The sequence below is a fragment of the Zingiber officinale genome, chromosome 1A (assembly GCF_018446385.1).
Source record: "Zingiber officinale cultivar Zhangliang chromosome 1A, Zo_v1.1, whole genome shotgun sequence".
In the NCBI taxonomy this organism is placed as follows: Eukaryota; Viridiplantae; Streptophyta; class Magnoliopsida; order Zingiberales; family Zingiberaceae; genus Zingiber; species Zingiber officinale.
The window spans coordinates 191,802,797-191,827,925 of record NC_055987.1 but is presented as its reverse complement, the minus strand read 5'-3'; the positions used below and the strand labels follow the sequence as shown (position 1 = coordinate 191,827,925).

General features: G+C 35.3%; 1 non-coding gene across 1 annotated transcript; it reads left to right on the top strand.

The window, feature by feature from the left end:
• Positions 1-605: 605 nt before the first annotated feature.
• Positions 606-765, top strand: LOC122039095. Its single transcript, XR_006127992.1, has one exon. It is a non-coding gene; the product is annotated as a U1 spliceosomal RNA (small nuclear RNA).
• The last annotated feature ends 24,364 nt before the right edge of the window (positions 766-25,129 follow it).

Below are 25,129 nucleotides of genomic sequence, written 5' to 3'. Positions count from 1 at the left end.
TTGCTTGGAAAACAAAACGTAAGCTTCTCTGCAGCATATCATCAAACAAGTAGATTGCACAGTTCCCTCACCGCCATTGCTGCCAACAAATGGAACGTCGAAGCATCAGAACCTCCATTGACCAAACAAAACAAACCAATCGGGCACTTGATTGAATAACAAAATGTAGGCTTCTTTGCGGCATATCAACAAACAAGTAGATTGCGCAGTTGGCTCACCGTCATTGCTGCTACCGAATGGAACGTCGAAGGATCAGAGCCTCCATCACCGAAACAAAACAAAACAAAACAAACCAAAACAAACCAATCGGGCACTTGGAAGGTGTCTAGTAATCACAAATTATGCACGGCAAACGGAATGCATCTCCAAGGAAGAACTTGGGGAGAAATTGGAGATCGAGGGGCACCTGCACATTGGCGATGCGAGTGAGGTCACTGAGGCCGCAATGAGAGACAAACAAGGGAAGTGGGCTGGGAAGGTAGTGTGGTGGGTCAGCGATGCGAGCGAGGAAGAACCAGATCGTTGTTTAGTCCCACATTGTGGAGTAGATGACGAGGAGCGGAGGCCGAGGCCTTTAAGAATGAAGGCTTGAGCAACACTGTTTCATACTTACCTGGACGGGGTCGACGGGCGATCATCAAGGCTCGTGGCCTAGCTCAACGGCTGCCATTGCACTGCGGCTGCGCGTTGGTTTACCATCTCCTCAAGTGGGAGAGTGGACGTCATAATTTGTGGTAGAGGGGTACGCGCTTGCGCGGCCCCTGCCAATTTAATTAAAATATATTTTAATTTATATGGGAGGTAGCTTCTTAACAAATAATTAAGATCATGAAAATAAGTGCTCAATAAGCATGATGCTTAGGTTGATGAACTTTAAAAATTAAGCTAAAGCGAATTTGAATTCAGTGGTTTGTTCGTCTGCTTTTTTATCGTGAACATGAGATTGTGTCTTTATTTACAGCCTTTGCAATAAACAATTTAAACTTTACACAAAAGTTTGGCACAATTCTCTGGTGGACATTTAACAAAATTAAAAAAATAATGATAATGAAAGAGATATTCAGGCAGAAAAAGTGTGAAGGTTGAAAGATCCTTGTCCATGGTCACTTTCAACTATTTAGGACCAGGCCATTGCATTAAGTCTCCTACTTAGAAAATAACGACGATAATTAATTTAGTAATCCTTTTTTTTTTTTTACAATTTTTGTTTTTTAAGGGAAAACTTCAATAATGATATTGTTACATATTAGTTGCAATTTGATAAATCCAATTTTATCAAAATTTAGCCCAAAAAATATATAAACACAAATTGTAATAAACGTGTTTGGCTCAGTTTCTCCTTTTTTTCGTGAACAATAAATTGATTCTTTATTAAAAGCCTTCATCATAAACAGGTTGAAGTTTCCATAAGAGTTTGGCACAATTCTGTGGTGGACATTTAACAAATAAAAAAAAATGATCACCAAAGAGAACAAATGTATGCAAATTGCACATTGTGCAAAAGAAAAAACAAACTGTATCATGATCACTTTGACTATTTAGGATAAGAACGCAAATAATTAACACAATCTAACAGAAGAAAAACTTCCGATAAAATACTTTGATTTGACTATGAACAATTTTTCGCTAGTTGCTTGAAGTTCTATGAACTTCATCTCTGATCCATTTGTCGATATAAAAAAAAAATTATGAATGATATAGCATCGAACCTAAGATGTATGTAACTAAAGGATGCTCGGCTCATGGGTTGTCCACTCTGAGCACTTCCCGATTTATCCTGTGGCAGTTTCCGTGGGACCGAGCCGATTACTCCAGGCTCGACGTTATCTAGCTTGGTTAATCATTTTTTTTTTTAAGATGATCGTCTAACTCTATAAAATTTTTTTTATTAACTGTTAAAGTAAATTGAAAAGTATTCATGATGGATGATATAGAAGTCTAGTATCCCGTGGTTGACGTCCATTTGGAGGAAAAATCTCTATAAATGCATTGTAATTGAGGATTAAATCACGGATGAGTCCACTTATCGATATAAAAAAAATGATGAACCAAATAACACTGAATCTGAGATGGCTGATCCGAAACTATGAAAATTTTTCATTTGTCGCTAGATTAAATCGGGAAGTGCTCATCGCGAGTGGCTCAGAAGTCAAAAATCTCTATAAATATGTGTAGCTGAGGATCAAACCGCGAATACCTAGATGACAATTTAATGCCCTTCTACTGCATCGTAGCCCTAGGGATGATCCATTTGTTGATATAAGGTAGCAAAAGATGGAATTTGTAGACCCAATGGCCCCACAAGGTTGGCCCCACACAGTTGGCTCCATGGCCATATATGAGGAGGTAAATAAGAAAGCTATAGTTGATCGGTATGGGAAGGGCTTTTTGATCCATTTGTCAATATATGGTAGCAAAGGTAGAATCTGTTATCCTAGTAGCCCTACACGGTCGATTTCACGATCATCTGTGGGGAGTATCTATTTGTTGATATAATGATTAATCAGGTCAGGTAACATCGAAGCTGAGACGGTCAATCCGGCCTCATAAAAATTTCTTATTAATTATTAAGATAAATCGAAAAGTACTCCCAATGGACGAGCTCAGATCCATCGGTCGATATAAAAGATAGCGTAGGAGGTTCTCATAATCTCATTCACATTATAGGAGTATTAGCAACCGTTCATTAAGTCTCCTAATGAGAGTCCTTTTCTACTTAGAATGTAATGACAATAATTATTCGATCATTGTGGCAACACCTCATAATAATTTGCGTGTGTAGTATAATAATATATAAATTATTTGGGTCTTTAAAAATTCAAATTGTTTGGATTTTCTCGTGTCACCCTTATAAACCAAGAATTAATTATTTGGGTAAGATTCGTCAAACTCATGCAATAATGATTACTATAATGGGCTTTCCTATTTAAAAAATTATTTTAATTTAATATTATATTTGTCTTAGTAAAAAAAAACTAAGAAAAGTATATTTTTTAACATCGTCGACCTAAAATATTTATAGAAGCTTTTTTGATCATAGTGTTGTTAATTCTAAGATATGAGACTAAAGAGAATTATATTTTTTTTATATAAAACAACTAGAGAAAATTAATGATTAGAAAAATTGATAATAATGCGTTGTAGCTGAGTTTCAAACTCTAGATCACTGATTATTTCGCTTGTGGAATTACTAATAAACCTTGGAATTATTTTTAATGTAAATAGAAAAAAGAATATTAATGTAAATACATTTTAGGCTTCACCAAAGTTAGTTAGTAAAGGGAGGGGGGATTTTTAATAAAATAGTAAGATAGTAAGATATATATATATATATATATATATATATATATATATATATATATATATATATATATATATATATATATATATATATATGGATGTCCATAGCCCACCATTTCATAAACTTCCTATCTCTATAATTCATCATCTCTAAATAGCCTTCTAAGAGTAGTGGAAAGTGATAAGGTTTATAATATTTCCTTTTCATAAGCGAATGCTCATGAAATTAAATCCTCTAGTCCACTTTTTATAAATTAAAAGATGATCCACAATGCAATTACAATTAGATCACGGTTGTAATTTGACTACAATTAGTTGTAATTTTTTTTCTCAGTTTATCTTCCACCTAGGTTATAGTTTGAGTCGGGGTGGACGACCAGAGGACACGCTCCACTTGGCGTCTGGTAGCTCGGCCACCTACCCACCGTCGATGACCTCTGGTAGTCCACTCAGACCCAAACTATAACCTGAATGAGAAGGTTGTGATAGAAACACAACCTCGATTCGACTGTAATTACATTATGGACCATCCCTGGTTCTATATATATATATATATAACTATTAATTAGTTAGTTATGCATATTTGCATGACTTGCCACGTTTTAAAAATATTACAATATTTTACAATTAAGTATTATAAAATCATCTTTTGATTATATCATGTTTTATCATTCATTAAGTATATATATATATATATATATATATATATATATATATATATATATATATATATATATATATATATATATATATATATATATATATATATATATATATATATATATATATATATATATATATATATATATATATATATATATATATATATATATGATGCATGATAATTATTATTAATGATTTAATTTTCTTTATAATATATTTTCACTATGTCAAATCTTTCAAAGTTAGAGTTCGTGACTCTTGATATTTCGGAAAAAAATTATCTATCATGACTTTTGGATTCAATAATGAAGATTTATGTCATATCAATAGTGTAACGATATATTTTATATTCAGAAAGAAAAAAAAATATTTTTCTTATTTAGAAATGGGTGAAAGTAATGTTAATTCAATTTCCGGTAGTACAAATATTATTGAAGGTTCTGAAAGAGATAATATATCATTATTTGGAGGAACAAAAGTTGTTATTGATAATGCATTGTCATCTCCTAAGTTTCAAAGAAATTTGCTAAGTTTTAAAGATATTCGCTGAAATGGATATCACATTGAGACATATGATGAGAATATTGAATATCTCTATATTACAATGATAGTGTTGGGTAAGAAATATGTATATGAAAAATTACCCACTTTCTTATTTGATATATACTGTAGAAACAAATGCAATAGTAAACTTAAAGTTTACTGATTCAAATGATTTTATACTTTAGCAAGACTGGTTGGGGCATCCTGGTTCTACAATATTTCAAAAAATTATCAAGAATTCACGTGGACACCCATTAAAGAATTGAATCCCCTACATTTCTGGAACATATACAAGGCGATATATGTGAGTCTATTCACCTACCATGTGGACCATTTAAATATTTTATGGTTCTAATTGATGCCTCTACAAGATGGTCACATGAAATTATTATCAACTCGCAACTTGGCGTTTGCGAGATTGCTCGCCCAAATAATTCAGTTGAGAGCTCAATTTCTAGAGCATACTATCAAGAAAATTGATATGAGCATGGTGGACAATTAATTAATGAGATTACTACTCATCTGAAGCATGGTAGACAATCGATTTTAAAGATAAAAATTCTCGAAAAAGAAAAGGAGCAACTAATCAAGATGTTCATTTTGAAGCGCCTAGGTCTCCTATAGAGACAACTGACATAATTAAAATATGTTAGGGCAGGGAAGAAATTGAATTGATCAAGATTAGTTATATATTGACAATAAATTTGCATATAGTGTAGCACATAAAATTGTTTATGAAAATGATGATCAAGAACCTCAATCTATTCAACAATATTGTAGTATGCATGATTAGCTAAAATGGAAAGATGCAATTAAAGAGGAATTAAAATCACTTGCAAAACGTTAGGGTTTGGGACTTGTAGCCCAAACGCCGAAAGGTGTTACCCCTGTAGGGTACAAATGGTTTTTTGTATAAAAGCAAAAAAAAAAAAAGGTAGCTCGGTGCACGAAGCTCCCGCTATGCGGGGTCCCGAGGAAGGAGCCATTGTACGCAGTCTTACCCTGCTTTTTGCAAGAGGCGGTTTCCAAGATTCGAACCCGTGACTTTTTGGTCATATGGCAACAACTTTATCGTTGTGCCAAGGCTCCCCTTTTATAAAAGCAAAATGAAAAAAAAAAATGAAATTATAAGATATAAAGATCCTTTAGTGGCACAAGGTTTTTTTTTTCAAAAAACTATTATTGATTATGAAGAAACATATTCCCTTGTAGTAGATGCAATCACATTTCAACATCTTTTTTGTATGACAGCATAAGAAAAATTTGAAATGCTTTTGATGGATTTAGTAATAGCTTATTTGTATGAAAACTTGATAATGATATTTATATGAAAATCCCTAAAAGATTCATGATGTTAGTATCCCAAGATAGTTTTGATGTGATCAACAAAGTCAGGTTAGGTTTTATTGGTTTTTAACCCTTGTGTCTTTGTGCAGGAACTTAGGAGCACAAGAAGTCGAGCAAAAGACGCAGCTATTGAGAGGATGGCATGAGAGAGAGCCGACGAGCTCGGTGTGTCTGAGGGACGAGTTGCTGTGAAAGAGTACGCGAGCGGAGGAGAAAGAGGCGCATGGTGTTTCCGAAGCTAGAGTGGAAGCTTGCTCGAAAAGTCTGGAAGTTGGGTTTTGGATGAGCCCTATTTCAGATGGCCGAAATCACACAAGCGAGTGGAGCCAGAGCGGAAGAACTGGAGTGGAAGACCCGGACAAAAAAAAGTCAACTGTCGAGTTGACTTAGTTCGGATGCCTGGAACCCCTCCGGGCGCTCGGAACAGAAGTTTTAGCCATTTGCAACGTTCATGTCCCGTTACATCGGGGATAAATTTTTATCCCATTCCAAGTGCTTGGAACCCTTCCAGGTGCCCGAGTAGGGCTATAAAAGCATCCCTGCTCCTAGAAGCTAAAAACAATAAGAAAAAGAGAGAAATAACACTTGTAATTGATTCAATTTTAGTTTAGCTTTCTAGTTGTGAGATTTAACTGCTGTAAGAGGCTTCTCCGCCCATAGAAGAATTATAATGAGCTTTACATCTTCCTTGGATTAACAACCTCCCCGGTTGTAACCAAGTAATTTCTTTGTACCTTGTCTTTTTTTTAGTCTTTTAATTATTTTATGCAAGTGTTGATCATTATTAAGCTATAAAGTTTGAGGAAGGTTGTTTTTCTTCGCAGGGCTATTCACCCCCTCTAGCCGGCCGCCAAGAGTCCTATAAGTGGTATCAGAGCCAAAATACCTTAGAAGGACTAACTTCCGATTGAAGCACCAAGATGATAGCCGAACCGAGCATCTGCTCGCCGAAGTTCGAGGCAGAATTTGCGTTATGGAAAAAATGCATGGAGGTATTTTTTAAAATTGATTTTGAATTTTTTTGATAATTAAATATCGTTTTGTAGCTTCTAAAGACCAACATGGAAATGAAAAGGAAGAATACCAATGGAGCAAGAAGGAGGAAGCAGACTTTGTAGTGAACGGACGAGCCGAGTTCCACGAACTCAGCGTACTTCCACCCTAGGAAGTAAATCGGATCGAAAATTACGAATTAGCAAAGGAAATTTAGGAGAAATTCCTAAAACTACACGAAGGAACTTCCGAAGCAAAGCTCGCGAGACAGGATCTGCTCCGGAACCAACTAACGAACCTCCAGAAAGAAGAAAGTGAAATAGTCTCACATCTGCACTCGAGGATCAAAGAACTCATCAACGGACTCACGAATCTGGGAGAAAAGGTAACGAACTGAGATTCATTAAGGTACGCTTTAAATGCATTCCCTAGGACACCTGAGTGGACCTCTATAGTCGACTCATTTTATATATCTAAAGACCTAGAAGTTAGTTCATTAGAAAATCCTTTTTCCACCTTTGAACTTCACGAATCTAGATGTTGTAGAGATGAAAAGGGAGCCTAGTCAGAACATTACCCTGAAGGCAAGAACGGACAATCCAGACTCAGAAGCGTCCATCATTGAATATGAGGCGCTGCTATTAGTAAGAAAATTTAATAAATTTATTAAATCTAATAAATTTAAATCGCAGACGAGAAACTATTATCGGAATAAAAGGAATGTCCGATATTACAACTACAACGAAGAATGACACATCAAGGATAATTGCCCAAAATTGAAGAACAAGGACAAGGAAAAGAATAAAAAGTCAGCTACACCCAAGCATAAACTAAGAGCCACATGGGATGAATCGTCGTCCTTCGAATATGAAATCGAAGCCTACGTCGGACTAGCCCTAATGATAGACCATCAAAAAGAAGACGAAATCAGCTCAGAGATGAGCATCGATGAAGGGGAAGAATCATCAGAGGAAAGCTACGATGAAGGGGGAGCATCAGAATATGAGATAAGTCAGGTACGTGTCTTATCTCTTGAAGAGTCATTTCAATTTATTAAGATTCTTTCCAAGGATTTAGTAAAATTAGAAAAAAAAAAAAATATAGGCTTGACAGGACAATTAGCTAATGCATGCCCCTTACATTTGTTTGATAATTTAAAAATAGAAAATGACAGATTAAAAATAGAAATAGAATATTTAAAAAATCATGCATGCACAAATAATCAAAATATTAGGAGATATAATAATTTAAACTGGTATTTTAAATACCATCAAGGCCAAATTAGGAAAATATCACAAAAATACATTTCTAACAAATTTCTAATTAATCCTATAGAAAGGAACCTATTTTGGGTTCCAAAATCATATTTAGATTAATTAATTTCTTAAGGCTTTCAGAAAGAAAGTTAAATATTTAAATTCTTTAAGAGGCTTTGTCTAGAAGTGGTTGATACTCCAATAACAAATATTTAATTAATTTTCTGTGAAGTATTCAACTAATGTTTTAAATTTTTGCAAGAAAAATTTATTTAAAAAGGTCTAATCATTAAAATTTGTTTAAGTTAATCTAAACAATCTTTTGAATATTTTTTTTGTTAGAAATTTTTATGAACTAGTGATCAAAATGTAATTTTTTTTTTAATTTTGCCAAAAATTTAACTTTCTCTGAAATTTTTTTCAGTTCAACCCTTGCTAAAATTTTATTATTAAAAGAATTTTTTTTAAAATCAAAGTTTTTGAAACTTAACTTTTCATATTTTTTATTTTTTCTCCCTTAGACTTTTAGACCTTCCAAGTAATATGTCTAACGAACCCACTTTTAAGGTGATCAAAAGGGGGAGTAGTAAAGATTAAGTCTAGGGGGAGGTAGTACAATTTTAATCTTTTTTTATTTATGTACTTAATGTTGGACCGTGAAACGTCGATAGAGGGAGGGGGGGTGAATATCGATTCGAAAAACAATGAGTATAAAAGAGTTAAGCGCAGCGGAAATGAAACAGCTTAGACAGATGAACACAATGTTTTTTACTTCGTTCGGAGCCTGTGACGACTCCTACTCGAAGGCCCGTACTCCGTGAGCACTTTCGTTGGGCAATTCACTAGCAATTCGAAATAATGATTACAAAGACAGTACAAGGAATGCTAATGAAAATTAAAACAAAGCTATACCGACAGAAAGAAAACCACAAGGACAAGAGAACGTTGTCGGAGCTTCGTTGGCGTTGTTGGAGCGTAGAGCAGCAGAGCAAGCAGTCTAAGAGTTCTGAGATGATTCTGATCTCTGCCTCCGCCCCATCTTTTATATGAAGCTCGGGGCGCCCTGGATCCCTTCCAGGCGCCCTGGTGAAACGTGGCAAGTCCAACCAGCGAGCTCCAAGTGGCGAGCGCAGGTCAGGAAAATTTTTGCCTCCAGGGCGCCCGGGTGCCTCCCGGGCGCCCGGACCTCCGGGTGCCCGGGTGCCTCCCGGGCGCCCGGACCTCCGGGTGCCCGGATTCCCTCCGGGCGCCTGGACCACCTTTTTCCAGCGAACAACTTTCCTGCAAAACAAAGTTAGTCCGAGACAAAATAGATCCTGCAAAACAAAGTGTTAGCATAATTAAAGTTCAACAAAATAATAGCAAAGAGTATGACTTAGATTCCGTCTTTTCGAGACCGGAATCTAGTCACGATCTCGACTTAGATCCGAAATGGATCTAAGCCGGATCGACGCCTAATGTTCCCTTCCCGGGAACGCGTCCTCGCAGTCACTCCCCTCCAGTGACTTACCTCACTTACCTGCCAGACGTCCGGTCAGCCCTTCGACCCGTCTGGACTTCTCGCCAGCTATCCGGTCAGCCCGTCGACCTAGCTAGACTTCTCGCCAAGCGTCCGGTCAACCCGTTGACCCGCTTGGACTTCTCTCCAGCTATCCGGTCATCCCATCGTCCTAGCTGGGCTTCGTGCTAGATATCTGGTCAGCCCGTCGACCTGTCTGGACTTTTCCTGCACACTCGATCAGAGTGTTAGACAACAACAAGCTAACTTAACCTGATTTGTCATTCATCAAAACCTGGGTTAAATCGTTAGTGCAAACCGCACCAACAATCTCCCCCTTTTTGATGGAATGACAACCTGGTTAAGTTAGTGTATCTGGTCAGCCCGTCGACCTATCTGGACTTTTCCTGCACACTCGATCAGAGTGTTAGACAACAACAAGCTAACTTAACCTGATTTGTCATTCATCAAAACCTGGGTTAAATCGTTAGTACAAACCGCACCAATAATCTTCCCCTTTTTGATGGAATGACAACCTGGTTAAGTTAGTGTAAACATATGCATAAAACAACATGCATTTAATGTGGTTTTTAAGTTAGTTTGTATTTTCAGTTTGGTTGTTTGGTTTAGCTAACTTAACCACCTAACCCTCCCCCTTTGGCATTCATCAAAAAAAACATGGATTAACTAAGCATAGACTTTTTTTTTTTTTTTTAATGTCAAGATAATTTGGGGGAGTTTAAACTGTTTAAAGCATTAGCTTTTGGATGTTTAGAAAAGTAGCTAAGTTTAGAAAGAATCTCACACATAAGTGTATAAGTTCTAAATTTCAAGATCAAATTTTAAATTTTTCAACACAAGTTTCAATTTTGAAATGCTTTTCAAATAAGTTTTCAAAAATTCCAAAACTGAGTTTGAAAAAGATTATATTTCAAAACTGATTGAAATTTATTTTTCAACACTAAGTTTGTAAAAGATTTAATTTGTAAACTTTTTGAAAAATCTCATTTCCACAATTTTCAATAACAAAAAAAAATCTCATTTTTAATTTTCAAAACTAAGTTAAATTTAATATTCAAAATTAATTTTCAATAAAAAAAATAAAAAAATGAAACCCAAAATAACTTGATTGTGTAAGAGTTAGTTTGCAAACATAGTTTTAAAATATTTAACGTAGACAAAGGATTTTTTTAAAATTCTTTTTCAGAATCAACTTTTCAAAAAAAATTTGCATATTTTTAATCAAGTTGAGTCAAAAATAATTTTAAAGTTTAATTTGAAAAACTGAAGTCGTTTTATTTCTCCCCCTGAACCTGACGTTAAATCAAATGTCTAACCAGTTTGTTACTGACTGACTTATCAAAAGATAGCAGCTTTCACTTGGTTAGTCAAGTTAAGGTCAACCTTAACTTGATTAATATATATTTTGTATTTAACGCCCAGACTTATGTCGATGCACTGAAATAAGCATCTTAAGTCTTAGGCAAGTGGCCTATGCATCTCACCCCTTTCTATGTTCGTCAAACACAAGCAAGGTAAACCTAGGGTTTTGGTGAGATGCTCAAAACTAGTCCTATGGGTACATGTTCTCTAAGGATTTTAAACTAGTCTAAGGCTAACAATTTATTTAAAAATCTAAAAATAGGAAAGTTTTGAAAACAGAATATGTTTTAACCTATAATTTGAGAATAACCATTTTTGAAAATATTTTTGAAGTTTGAAACTCCTAGTCTATTAAGATCGAACATAATCAATCCATATCAGAAAGAACACTAGATAGATCAATAAGTATTCTACAAGTGATGTAGATAACTGAAGTGTCACAACTAGAGCTACTGAGATGAGGAAGGGGGTGGTCCATATCCCAAGGAGCGGAGTAGTGTCATCAGCTCAGTGTGTCGAGTCTGCCCGTCAGCTCGTAACTCGGAGACCTCTCACCGCATGTCACGCTGAAAGTCAGAGTTCTCCTGCTGGAGACTCGCCATGGCCCTCTCTAGTCCAGTCATGCGGTCGGCTAGAGTGCGTGGTGCGTGACGTGGTGCTCGAGCTGGTGGTGGAGGTGGAACGACCTCCTCCGGAAACAGTGCAAGCATGAACTCATCCTGCTCGGCCTCCCCCTGCGCTCCTGGGTCGTGCTGGTGCCGTGCCCCCCTCCGCCAAGACATAGTACCGTCGCCCTCATCTATGTGGATACTAGCCAGAGAGAAGTTCCTAGCTGTTATGACGTCAAACTCAGTCATACAGCGAATGTCTCCTCTAGTGACATCAATGTGCAACGAGGACATATATGCTGTCAGAATGTGACAAAAAGGCATGTGGACTCGACTATTAGTCACATATCCAGCAGAGTAGATAATGGTGGAGAAGATATGTAGGCTGATGTCAATATCTAACCTATGACTCAGGGCATAGAGTAAAAATGAGTGGAATGGGCGCATCACAAGGATATCCCGAGTAGTCAGTGGTAAGATGCAAAAGAGTAAGACCCTATAAAGAGCATAGTCCTGGACTCGAAGTTCTACAGACCTAAACTGGGTCACAGTGGGATCTCGCTCTCCCCCAAAAAAATACGAATAAATCGTATCAAGAGTGATATGTGAGTAGGGATCTCCGAATGGTAGATCCCCGTGAGGATAGCACAAAAAGGGACAAGTGGATGGACGTAACCCTAAAAACTCCCGGATAGTCGTAGGTGATAGTGTGATATCAGTACCTGCTGCTCTAGTAGTATAGGTAAGGTCGTCTACTTTCACTAGGTTGTTACAAAATTCAGCACACAGACTTATGTTTACCGGACTAGTACATTCAACAAGGTTTCGTAGGTTATAGTGGTTTATAACCTCCATAACAGGTGCACAAGAAACTAAAAAGAACGATCTATCTATGCATTTAGTCCTAATGGCCATATAAATGGTTGACTCAAACCTAACTCTAAGTTCATCTGTGGGAAACCTAGGGTCAGTACTAGCATTAGAGGGCCCAGCACCAGTATTTGTTCGTTTCCTACTGTTATATCAACGAGATATTCTAAATAGAAATATCAAGACAAATTTAAAAAAAAAAATTTAGACAAGGAAAAAGGATTTACCGAGGAGCCATTGTAAAATATAGAACTGATGACCTCGGTTGAGTCGTGGCAGCGTCTTCACCTCAAGAAAATTTAATTTTAGAACACTCTCACACTGAGGTTCAGATAGAACCTTGGTAAGAGTGAAGAGATTTGTGGCAAGTGTTGGGGGCGCCTGCTGCCCCCTATTTATAGGGAACTCCCGACGCCCGGAGCCTTTCCGGGCGCCCGGGGTTGATTTCGGGCGGGGCGCCCCGGAAGGGTATACCAGGGGTGCCCGCCCCGTTTTTTTTTTTTTTAAAGTGATTTAAGATAATTTTTAAGATAGTTTTTGAGGTTAATTTGGTTTTAAAATTAAAAGTAAATTAATCGTAATTCATTTTAGTTATTGAAATTTGATTAGTTCAAAATTTAACTTAACTAATTCAATTTGAAATTTAATTTGATTAATTTAATTTAAAATTTAATTTAATTAACTTAATTTGAAATTTGATTAATTTATTTAATTCAAAATTTAATTTGAATTTTAATTCGAAGTTTAATTTAATTTGAATTTTAATTTTAATTACTTTGATTTGAATTTGATTTTGATCCTTAGTCATCTCACCCGATCTGAGTTTTCAATCAGGGAATCCTATAATTTTGTGAGATAAATTGGATTTTTAATTATGGTGTTTTGGTTTAACTTGTGTTAGATTCAGGTTTAGCTTTGGTCTCTACAAACAGGCATTCTTCGGATAAACTTCTAAGCTTGGTGAGTCACATGGACGTCATTAGAAGTAATCAACCTTTCGAGGTTTTCCGAATAGTCCTATTCATGGAGATTAGTACTAAACCTTGGTCTCACTAGTTAGGATCCATTTAAGGGTAGCTTCGGTCAGTTCCACTTGGCCAAATGCACCAGATCGAAACCATATCTTTCTAGACATGCGATGCCCAAGCTTCCCTAACATACTATCATCCAAAAATTTCACCAGTACCATGATTCAAGTTAAACTTGGTCTCTTTTTAACTAATCCTAATTACCCTGCCGGGTCAGTTTGTTTAGGTTACCCTGTCAGGTAAGTTAGTTTTGGAGGTGCCAGCTATTCTGGAGCCTCCCCCTGAATTACTGGCCATTAATTTAAATTTTCGTTTTAGGTTTGTGTCGATTCCTTTTATAGTTATAATTAACTTGGTGATAATTTATATTTTGTTGAGTTTTAATATTTTTAAATTTTGATTTCTTTGATTTGTGTTTTGGTTTTTGATTTAGTTTATTCGAGTTAATATAGTATATTTTTTCTTTAGGTATGTAATATTGATTAATTCCTACTTGCGTGGTCAAACACGCTTTCGGAACCTAAGCATGATTAGTTGATTTGTATTGGGTTATTAATGACTTAAAGGTTTTATTTGAGTTCGACTTGTATTCAAGTCCGGTTTTATTATAACATGCTTTTTGATTGTTCAGGATTAAGTATAGATTTTTTGATCTTGTAGTGAATTTTTCTAGTATTTCTTTTAAGTTATTAATTTCTGATTTTAATGATGAGTTCTCTTCAAGTATTAGATCTTGAGTTGGATTTAAATTTTTTATTTGTTCCTTGAGGTCTTGATTTTCCTCAAGGAGTGATTTGTTTTCATTTTCTATTTTAATTAACTTACTATTTAAGCAAGAAATAATTTTAAAGAATTTTTTATTTAAATTAAAATATACCTCATCCGGGCCTTTGGAAACGAGTACGGACTCGTGGCTTGATTCGGGTTCAGACCCGTCTTCATCTTCCGACTCGTCTTCCGTTTCAGCTTCGCGGGCCATCATGTTTCTGCTCTTCTCCCTCCGATTCGTCCGAGGAGTCGTCCCACGTTGCTTTGAGGGCCTTCTTTTTGGTTTGCTTCGATTTGTCGAACTTCAGTCTTGGGCATTCGTTCTTGTAGTGTCCCTTTTTGTTGCATCCGAAGCACGTCACGTTCTTTTGTTCCGAGGGAGAACTGATCTTTTGAAGGTCCTTCTTGCTGAAGCTTCTTTTTCTCCTGGTGAACATTTTTCTTACCAGGTTTACCAGGTGTTCTTCATCTTCGGTATCTTGATCAGAATCTTCTTCAGATTCAGGCTTGTTCTTCTTTTCTTTGGATGAGTCTGCAAATAAAGCAATACCTTTCTCGGCTCCAGCATTAGTTTGTTCATGTAATTCTAACTCACAAAAAAGCTCGTCTAATTTTAACTTAGATAAATTTTTCGAAATTTTGTAGGCATCTACGATTGATGCCCACAAGCTATTACGAGGAAAAGCATTTAGTGTGTACCTTATTAAATCTCTGTTTTCCATCTAGTGGCCTATTGCGTGGAGTCCGTTGAGGACGTCCTTGATTCTTGCATGCAGTTGACTTGCCGTTTCCCCTTCCTGCATTTTTATATTAAATATTTTATTTAAAAGTAGGTCTCTTTTTGTTACCTTCGCATCGCTTGTTCCTTCGTGCAACTCAATCAGTTTGTCCCACAATTCTTTAGCATTCTGATGTGGTCCGACGCGATTCAGCTCTTCTCATGTTAGGCCGCAATGTAGTGTGTTGATTGCCTTGTTTTCTGTTGATGCCTTTTTCCTCATGTCCGGAGTCCACTGTTCTGGGTCTAGTGAATTTCCGGAGTTGTCGACTGGAGTTCGGTACGCCTTTATAACGCTGAACCATTGATCGTAGTCTGTCTTTAGGTACACCTCCATTCTTTTCTTCCAGTACGAGAAGTCATCCCCGTTGAATAAGGGAGGTTGTACTGTGCTAAATCCGTCTAGTTGAGACACGCTGCACACAAGTAAATAACGAAAAAATATTCCAAGACTTGGTCTTGGATTAGTAGTGCGGAAAAAATAATAGCTGTATCTAAATTGGTGTTGCACCAATTTAGATTTAATTGCAACGAGAAGAAAGAAAAAATTCCTAACTTAATAGTAATATCAATTTAGAATTAAGCGAAAAAAAATATTTTCACCCCCTGTCTGATTGGTGGTTGCACCAAATCAGAGCGGTACCTGCTCTGATACCACTTGTTGGACCGTGAAACGTCGATAGGGGGGGTGAATATCGATTCGAAAAACAACGAGTATAAAAGAGTTAAGCGCAGCGGAAATAAAACAGCTTAGACAGATGAACACAATGTTTTTTACTTCGTTCGGAGCCTATGACGACTCCTACTCGAAGGCCCATACTCCGTGAGCACTTTCGTTGGGCAATTCACTAGCAATTCAAAATAATGATTATAAAGACAGTACAAGGAGTGCTAATGAAAATTAAAACAAAGCTATATCGACAGAAAGAAAACCACAAGGACAAGAGAACTTTGTCGGAGCTTCGTTGGCGTCGTTGGAGCGCAGAGCAGCAGAGCAAGCAATCTAAGAGTTCTGAGATGATTCTGATCTCTGCCTCCGCCCCATCTTTTATATGAAGCTCGGGGTGCCCTGGATCCCTTCCAGGCGCCCTGGTGAAACGTGGCAAGTCCAACCAACGAGCTCCAAGTGGCGACGTGCGGTCAGGATAATTTTTGCCTCCAGGGCGCCCGGGTGCCTCTCGGGCGCTCGGACCACCTTTTTCCAGCGAACAACTTTCCTGCAAAACAAAGTTAGTCCGAGACAAAATAGATCCTGCAAAACAAAGTGTTAGCATAATTAAAGTTCAACAAAATAATAGCAAAGAGTATGACTTAGATTCCGTCTTTCCGAGACCGGAATCTAGTCACGATCTCGACTTAGATCCGAAATGGATCTAAGCCGGATCGACGCCTAATGTTCCCTTCCCGGGAACGCGTCCTCGCAGTCACTCCCCTCCAGTGACTTACCTCACTTACCTGCCAGACGTCCGGTCAGCCCTTCGACCCGTCTGGACTTCTCGCCAGCTATCCGGTCAGCCCGTCGACCAAGCTAGACTTCTCGCCAAGCGTCCGGTCAACCCGTTGACCCGCTTGGACTTCTCTCCAGCTATCCGGTCATCCCATCGTCCTAGCTGGGCTTCGTGCTAGATATCTGGTCAGCCCGTCGACCTGTCTGGACATTTCCTGCACACTCGATCAGAGTATTAGACAACAACAAGCTAACTTAACCTGATTTGTCATTCATCAAAACATGGGTTAAATCGTTAGTGCAAACCGCACCAACACTTAATTTATGTACTTGCAATTTTTTTTTTTTGCAAAAATTATAACTATTTTTATGGTTTACCCTAACTGAACTTGAATTTGATTACATCAAAAAGGGGGAGATTGTTAGTACCCCAAGGTAGTTTTGATGTGATCAACCAAGTCGGGTTAGGTTCTGTTGGTTTTTAACCCCTGTGTTTAAGTGTGTAGGAGCTTAGCAGCACAGGAAGTCGAGTAAAAGATGCCGCTAGTGAGATTGACGGCATGGGAGCTAGAGACCCGACGGGCTTGGTGCATCTGAGGGGTGAGGTGCTGCGGAAGAGTACGCGAGCGAACGAGAAGGAGGCGTGCGACGTTTCTAAAGCCGGAGCGGCTTGCTCGAGAAGGTCGGAAGTTGGCTTTGGGTGAGCCCTATTTCGGATGACCGAAATCATCCAAGCGAGCAAAGTTGGAGCGGAAGGCCTGGACCGAAAAGTCAACTAGTGAGTTGACTTGGTCCGGGCGCCCGAAACCCCTCCGGGCGCTCGGAACCCTTCCGGGTGCTTGGAATAGAAGTTTTAGCCATTTGCGATGTGATGCATCCCGCTGTGTTGCGGATAAACTTTGTCCCATTCCAGGTGTACCGAGCAGGGCTATAAAGCAGCCTTGCTCCCAGAAGCTAAAAACAACAACAACAAAAAGAGAGAGATAATACTCGTAATTGATTCAGTTTCAATTTAACTTTCTAGTTGTGAGATTTTACTGCTGTAAGAGGCTTCTCCACTAGAGGAGAATTTTAGTGAGTTTTATATCTTCCTTGGTTTAATAACCTCCTCGATTGTAACCCAGTAATTTCTTCGTGCCTCGTCTCTTTTTAGTCTTTTAGTTATTTTATGCAAGTGTTGATCATTATTAAGCTATAAAGTTCTACACATGATGTCAGAAGCATTAAGTTCAAATTTTAAAAATACTTATTCTATTAAATTACAAAGATCTTTGTATGGATTGAAGCAATTTGAATATATGTGGTATAAACGTCTAAGTGATTATTTGGTCCAACATACATATCAGAATGATCCAATATGTTCATGTGTTTTTATAAAAAAGGATGGATTAAAATTTATCATTATTTCTGTATATGTTGATAATTTGAATATCATTGGAAGTCTTGAAGAACTTATATATACAGTTGGTACCTTGAAAAGAGAATTCGAAATAAAAGACCTAGGAAAAAAGAAGTTTTGTATTGAATTAAAAATCGAACATTTTGTAGATGGAAATTTTATCCATCAATCAGCTTATACACTAAGGTTTTAAAACAATTTTATATGGATAAAGCTCATCCATTAAGTTCCTTGATGGTTATTCGATCGCTTGATGTAAACAAAGATCTTTTTCGATCTAGTAAAATAGTGAAGAACCGCTTGTTCCTGAAGTCCGTATTTAAGTGCAATAGGTACATTAATATATCTTGCTAATAATACAAGTCTAGATATAATATTTGTTGTAAATTTATTAGTAAGATATAGTTCTTCTCCAACACGTAGACATTGGAATGGAATTAAACATATATTTATGTATCTTTAAGGTACCATCGATTTGAGCTTATTTTATTTTAATGTCTATTTCAGAGTTAATTGATTATGCAGGTACATGATATTTATCTGATCCACATAAAGGTCGATATCAGACTAGTTATTTATTTACATATGGTGGAACGATCATATCTTAGAGATCTATCAAACAAATCATAGCTAATACATTATCGAATCATTCAGAAATACTTACAATACATGAAGCAAGTTGGGAATGTGTTAGTTGAGATCCATGATTCAACATATCAAGGGAAAATATAGTTTAACTACTAACAAAAAAATTTCAACAATATTGTATGAAGACAATACGACATGTATAGCTCAATTAAAGAAAAAGTATATTAAAGAGGATAGAATTAAACATATTTCACCAAAGTTCTTCTTCACTCATGATCTACAAAAGAATGGTGATATTAAAGTTCAACAAAATCGCTCTAGCGATAATTTGACAGATTTATTTATTAATGCATTACCTATAATAACATTTAAGAAATTAGTACATGGTATTAGAATATGGCGGTACAAAGATCTCAAATGATATTTCAATTAGAGAGAGCACATTTTCGCTTTACCATATTATGTTGTCTGATAAATTTATAGTGATACAGTTATGGAATGATGACGTATTCTCTACAAGGTTATCGTAGTCATGATCGGTCTATTTTTAGATATTCGCCTCTTCAATTTATTATGTTTGTAATGACAGACATCTTTATAAAAAATTGTTGAAAGATAAGAAAGAGAAATTCAGATTTGTGAATCCACACAATATCTCACATATGGCAAACACTACACATAATAAAAAAGGTAAGCTTGAAAGGTTGAATGAAAGGGAAAGTCATTTAGCATGCAGGCTGAGTGATGCATCAGTAGATCAACTAATATTGGTGCCATGTAATATCGGGTAAGTAAGAATTAAAACATCACTTTCAATTGCTGCCTTTCGATAATTTATTGAATCATATGCACTAATTATGCGTTTGTGCATAATTTCCATTGGATTTTCACTGTCATTAACCCTTACAATGAAGTTATTTATTTATTGGCTTCCCTAAGCCACAACATTCGCGATGAGAATTGGAAATATGTGGTGGAAATGTTAGTTCATATTTATTTTTTATTAAGCATTTATTTTACTCAATAAAAAATTGATATATAAAAAATCATTAACGCATGAAGGGCCTTAAGATTGTTTAATTCAAACAAGGGAAGGAAAGGTAGAAAAAAAGACTATATGGGAAGAAGTAAAGGTATGTGTAAGTATATATAACATATATTTTAATGTATATATTTATCATTAATAATTTGTTTCTAATTACCATAGGCTCCTCGGTAATAAGATGTCAAACAATGTTGCTATTATGTGATAAGATTTATGAGATAAATTATTGAAGAAGTTGAAATTATCGAGAGAGATTCACTACGATCAATAGTAATATTATCTTGCTTATTTCAAATTATTTGAAATAAACTATTTAAAATTTGCAAAGTCAGAATTGATTATTTTTTCATTAATATAATATGCGTGTTCACAGTTTACACAAGCAGAGTACTCTCGGGAAGAAATTGATGAGGTGCATTCGGAGTTGACAGAATGTATACAAAATCATATTTATGAGTAGGTGCATTTAAATTTATGCATGTTCATTATCATTATTAGCACAAAAGAAGCCTATACTTTTATAAACCTTCTTTATATTCTCTACCTTTTTGTTCTTGTACTTTCACTTCCATATCACACCACTTTTCACATTTCAGTAATCAGTGAAGATCAGATTAGAAGCTCCTAACTGATTATATAATGTTTATTTTATTTGATGACTATGGATTTAGTTAGTGAGCTTTCTGCAACTGTCCACTAGTAGGCTTATCTTTAACTATTATTCTGATTACTTGCATTGAATCTTAAATCAGTTGAGATGGTAAGGACATAATAGAGATTTAGAAAAGCTTATTCACAGGATTAGCTTTGTAATTGGCAATCAATGTTTTAAAAACTGAACAGTTGATTGAATCGATAAAAGTCTAATGGGTAATCGGCTTGACTAGTTGAATTGGTTAATTGGGAAAAGGTTTATTTATAAAATCTATTACCGAATGATATTCAAGCACTTCAATAGGCAAGTGATACCATAATTTTTCTGTCATAATGAGATCCACGAAATCATCCGCGACATCATCCATCCAAGCAAGTAATTCACTTCTTTGATTTGGCTATAGCTTATATGTTATTTTTTTAGTGTCGGATTTATATCCTATTAACGCTGTTAGTGAGATTTTTGACTCGTACATTTTAGATATCTGTGGAATACTGCTGCTCACGTGCTTGTTCAAATTGGGACTGCAGATTCTTTTTAGGTATACATAAAAGGTTTATTTATAAAATTTATATATAACAATAAATGGAAAACATCAAAAAATTGACAATAGCATGCAAACTAGCTAGATATTAGAAGGAACTGGGCATCCTCTAAATGAATGTAGTGGATTAGCCAGTAGGTTGGAAAACACAAATTGACAATTGTACTGGTTACAGGTAATATAACTGATTTTTACTATTTCTACTGATTTATGTAACATCTGTTTTTTCTCTCCAACAAGACTAGATTTATTGCTGGTTCCTGGCAATAAGTAGACATGTAGTTAAAACAACAATCTCCATTTCTGAGCAATGAGTATTAGTTTATTTATAGACAATAGCTTGTAGAAATAATTTTTTAGTTCAAATTGTTGATAATAATTTTTTATTTATATTTCAGGCCAACTGCTCAATTTGTTCGGAGCTCATAAAGATCCTAGACAAAATCCAATTGCTTCTTTCTGCAATAGAATCTACTCGACCAAGATATAACTCTAGCATACAAGTGTTGTGCTCTTTAAACAATTAAATTGAGAAAGACAAGCTACTTCTTCTGTATTGTGCTAGTAACTATGTGTTTTGTCCCAGTCTCAAGCCGACAATCATTTTTTAGTGTAGCTAGTAGAAGTAAATAGATCGTTGGCTTTGAGGTCGGTTAATTATTTTGTGCTCTTTTATTTTAAATTTGAATGTCACTATCTACTTTAAAACAGCTAATTATTAATTTGATATTTGCTTCTCTTGTAAGTACTAATATGTACTTTGTAGTTGAGTTCTATTATTGTAGTTGAATTCTATTATTTTGCTATGAGTTTGAAATCATTAGCCGAGCTGATTAACTGCTATTATATGTCAAATTCAATTTTGGACATGGTAAAAGAAAATTAATAGTTTTGTAAATATAAAAATAATGATTTTGTAAATAGATTTTTTTTTAATTTTTAAAAGACAACGCTTTTAAAGCATTGTAAAAGTGTGATCTTTGTAAAAAAACAACGCTTTTAAAGCGTTGCAGTAATGTTATCTTTGTAAAAAATGACAATGCTATTAAATCGTTGTAAAAGCGTTGTTTTTGCTACCAATGACAACGCTTTTAAAGCGTTGCAAAAATGTTATCTTTGCAAAAAATGATAACACTTTTAAAGCGTTGCAAAAGCATTGTCTTTGCTGCAAACGATAACGCTTTAAAAATATTATCGTTAAGTAAACTTTTAACAATAATGCTTTTAACAATGCTTTTTCAGATATATAGACAACGCTTTAGAAGTGTTGTTTATCAGTTTTTTTCTTGTAGTGTCGTGTCCCCTTGCCGATCAGACAGTCATATCGTCCTTAAGATGTGTGCGGTATTCTCATGATGTGTAAGACATCCTTGAGATATAATTATGTCTATCCGATCGATAAAAGGACACAAGGATATAAATATTTCGAGACAGAAGATCCGAACTCTTTAAATAATGGCTAAGTTCACAAGGGCTCAGTGTGGACAATTATCCACATTGAGCCTATAAAAAATAAAAAAAAAAATACTAGCTTGAAATTCCAACAACTAGGTACTTAAGGTAATCGATTAATAATTGAACCCTAAACCATCAAACTGTTTAAATTAAAATCAAATAAATTAGTTTTTTTTACCTAAAGAAACCTACCAAATTTTTTTAATAAAAATTAAATAAATTGACAAATAAAATATCAGTTAAAAGCAAAGAATAACTAATTTTTTAAATCATGGATGGATTGATGATTAACAGTCGATTAAATAATTTATTCGATTTTTTAAGTCTAATCATCTATTGATTGCTACATGCGAATATATATCATCAAGCGTTATTTTCATTCTATTTTTGATTTAGTTTAATTAATCGAATTTATACTAAAAACGGAACTGATTTAATCAAAATAATTAATATTTTTTTAAAAATAAAATTTTAAATTAACTAAATTAAACTTTTAGCTTCAGTTAGATTGGGTTGCTAATTAAGTTTATCCGACCCTTTGCCCAAAGGGACCGATGGCCCGTTTGTATTGAAAAAATAAATTTAAAACCTTCATCGTGATTAAAAATGATTTGTTTATGATAAAGACAAGAATGCATGATTGATAATTTGCTTTTTTTTTGTATTTTTTTTTGACAATTTCAATCTTTCAGAAACATTAGAACAATCAAAATTATTGAGAAAGATTAGAAAATCCTATAGTTTAGCTAATATTCATTTATTAATCTCTTTTCTTTTTAATTAACGATACATTTATTTAATTTTTAGTTTTGCTTTGTAAAGTCGAATCGAAATACTGCATTTCTTTAATTTTTTTAAATGCATATAATCTGTTTCTTTTTTTAAGAAAGTTTAAAAGAAAATCTAATAGGCAAAGCTGGAACAAGATTTTAAAATCAGGGTAACAAGATGCGGCATGTTGTTAATTCTCAGATCTCTTAGATCATCCCACCATGGCAGGCGAGTGGCGGCGGATGAGTTGATCTTGTTGAATAAGTGAATGGAGAGGAAATAAAAGAGGAAAGAAACTCCATTATGAATCGGATTTTAGTCCTATATTAGAAGTTTCAAGGCATTTTTATTGGTTTATATTTATTCACATACATTGAGGATGTGAACAAATCCAAAGGGAGAGGCTCTCTTTCACCTATGGGTGTGCAGGGGTGCAAATCCATGGCTTGGGTTGTACTGAACCAAGTTGACTTGAGCGCGACTTGTACACACGAATGTTGGACCACGCAGGGGGGGTGCAAATTCAGGCCTGGATTGTACTGAACCAAGTTGACTCGAGCGCGATTTGCACACATGAATGCCAGACCGGTCGAGACAAAATTTTCCATGCTACAACATGATCGATCACACATTCACAAGTATTTGGGTGATCTTCGATAGAACCAGGGCCCTCTCAATAAAATTAGAGGCCCTAGACTGATTTTTAGATGAAAGTATTATATAATATGTTTTTATTAAATATAAACATGAGTCGATAATTAAATGCACATGATTATCATCAATATTCAATATGCTAAATTCATTAAATTATAAAAAGTGACATATATATAAACTAAATCTAATAACAAAATGTTTATAGTCTTCGCACTTTTTGTCGTACAAAATTATCAACTAAATCATCATAATCAAGCTTAGCTGCCATCTTTTTTTCAATAGACAATTAGGGATGACAATGGGTCGGGTTCGGGTCGGATTCTATATCCTCCGTCCCCATACCCATCGGGTATAGGATCTCCGATGGGTATACCTATACTCATTAAATGATCGAATATCTTCTCTAGTTATAATTTTTCTTCTTTTTTTCCAACTATTATCATTCACAAAAATATATTAAAATTAACAACCTATTAAAAAAATATATATATAATTAAAAAATAGATTAAACATCTATATAGTCTCCTCCTAATATCAACAAAAATAGTTAGTTGATTTTAGGAAAAGAAAATTTTCTTTAATATATGTATATATATTATTTAATCGAGTATTCGGGTCGGGTATCGGGTATTGATAGTCCCTCCATACCCTCCTCCATTCGGGTCAGATGTCGGATCCTCCATCGGGTTCGGGTGAAATTGTCATCCCTATAGACAATATGACTCGATAGTTGACTCGAGCGTGATTTGTACACATGAATGCTAGACCGGTCGGGACAAAATTTTCCATGCTACAACATGATCGATCACACATTCACAAGTATTTTACCGGGCGATCTTCGATAGAACCAGGGCCCTCTCAGTAAAATTAGAGGCCCTAGACTAATTTTTAGATGAAAGTCTTATATAATATTTTTTTATTAAATATAAACATGAGTCGATAATTAAATGCACATAATTATCATCAATATTCAATATGCTAAATTCATTAAATTATAAAAAGTGACATATATATATAAACTAAATCTAATAACAAAATGTTTATAGTCTTCGCACTTTTTATCGTACAAAATTATCAACTAAATCATCATAATCAAGCTTAGCTGCCATCTTTTTTTCAATAGACAATATGACCAAACCATTTAATCTATCCTGTGACATAGTTGATCGAAGATAGTTTTTTATCAACTTCAATTTTGAGAAACTTTTTTCTACAGAAACTAACGTAACCAGTATGGTTAATAATATTCTATAAACTATCCAAACATTAGGAAACCCATGATGCAAATTTTTGACATACTTCAAGAGTTTAATGTTGGGGTTGCAAGGTTGCAAACATAATCCCATATTGGAAACACATGGGAAAGATCATGAGTTTATAAGAGAAAAGATATCTCCATTGGCTTGAGGCCTTTTGGGGAGAGTCCAAGAGCAAAACCATGAGGGCTTAGACTCAAAGTGGACAATATCATGCAATTGTGGAGATATCTAAATTCTTTTCGATTCTACAATTGGTATCAGAGCCCGGACTGCCAGA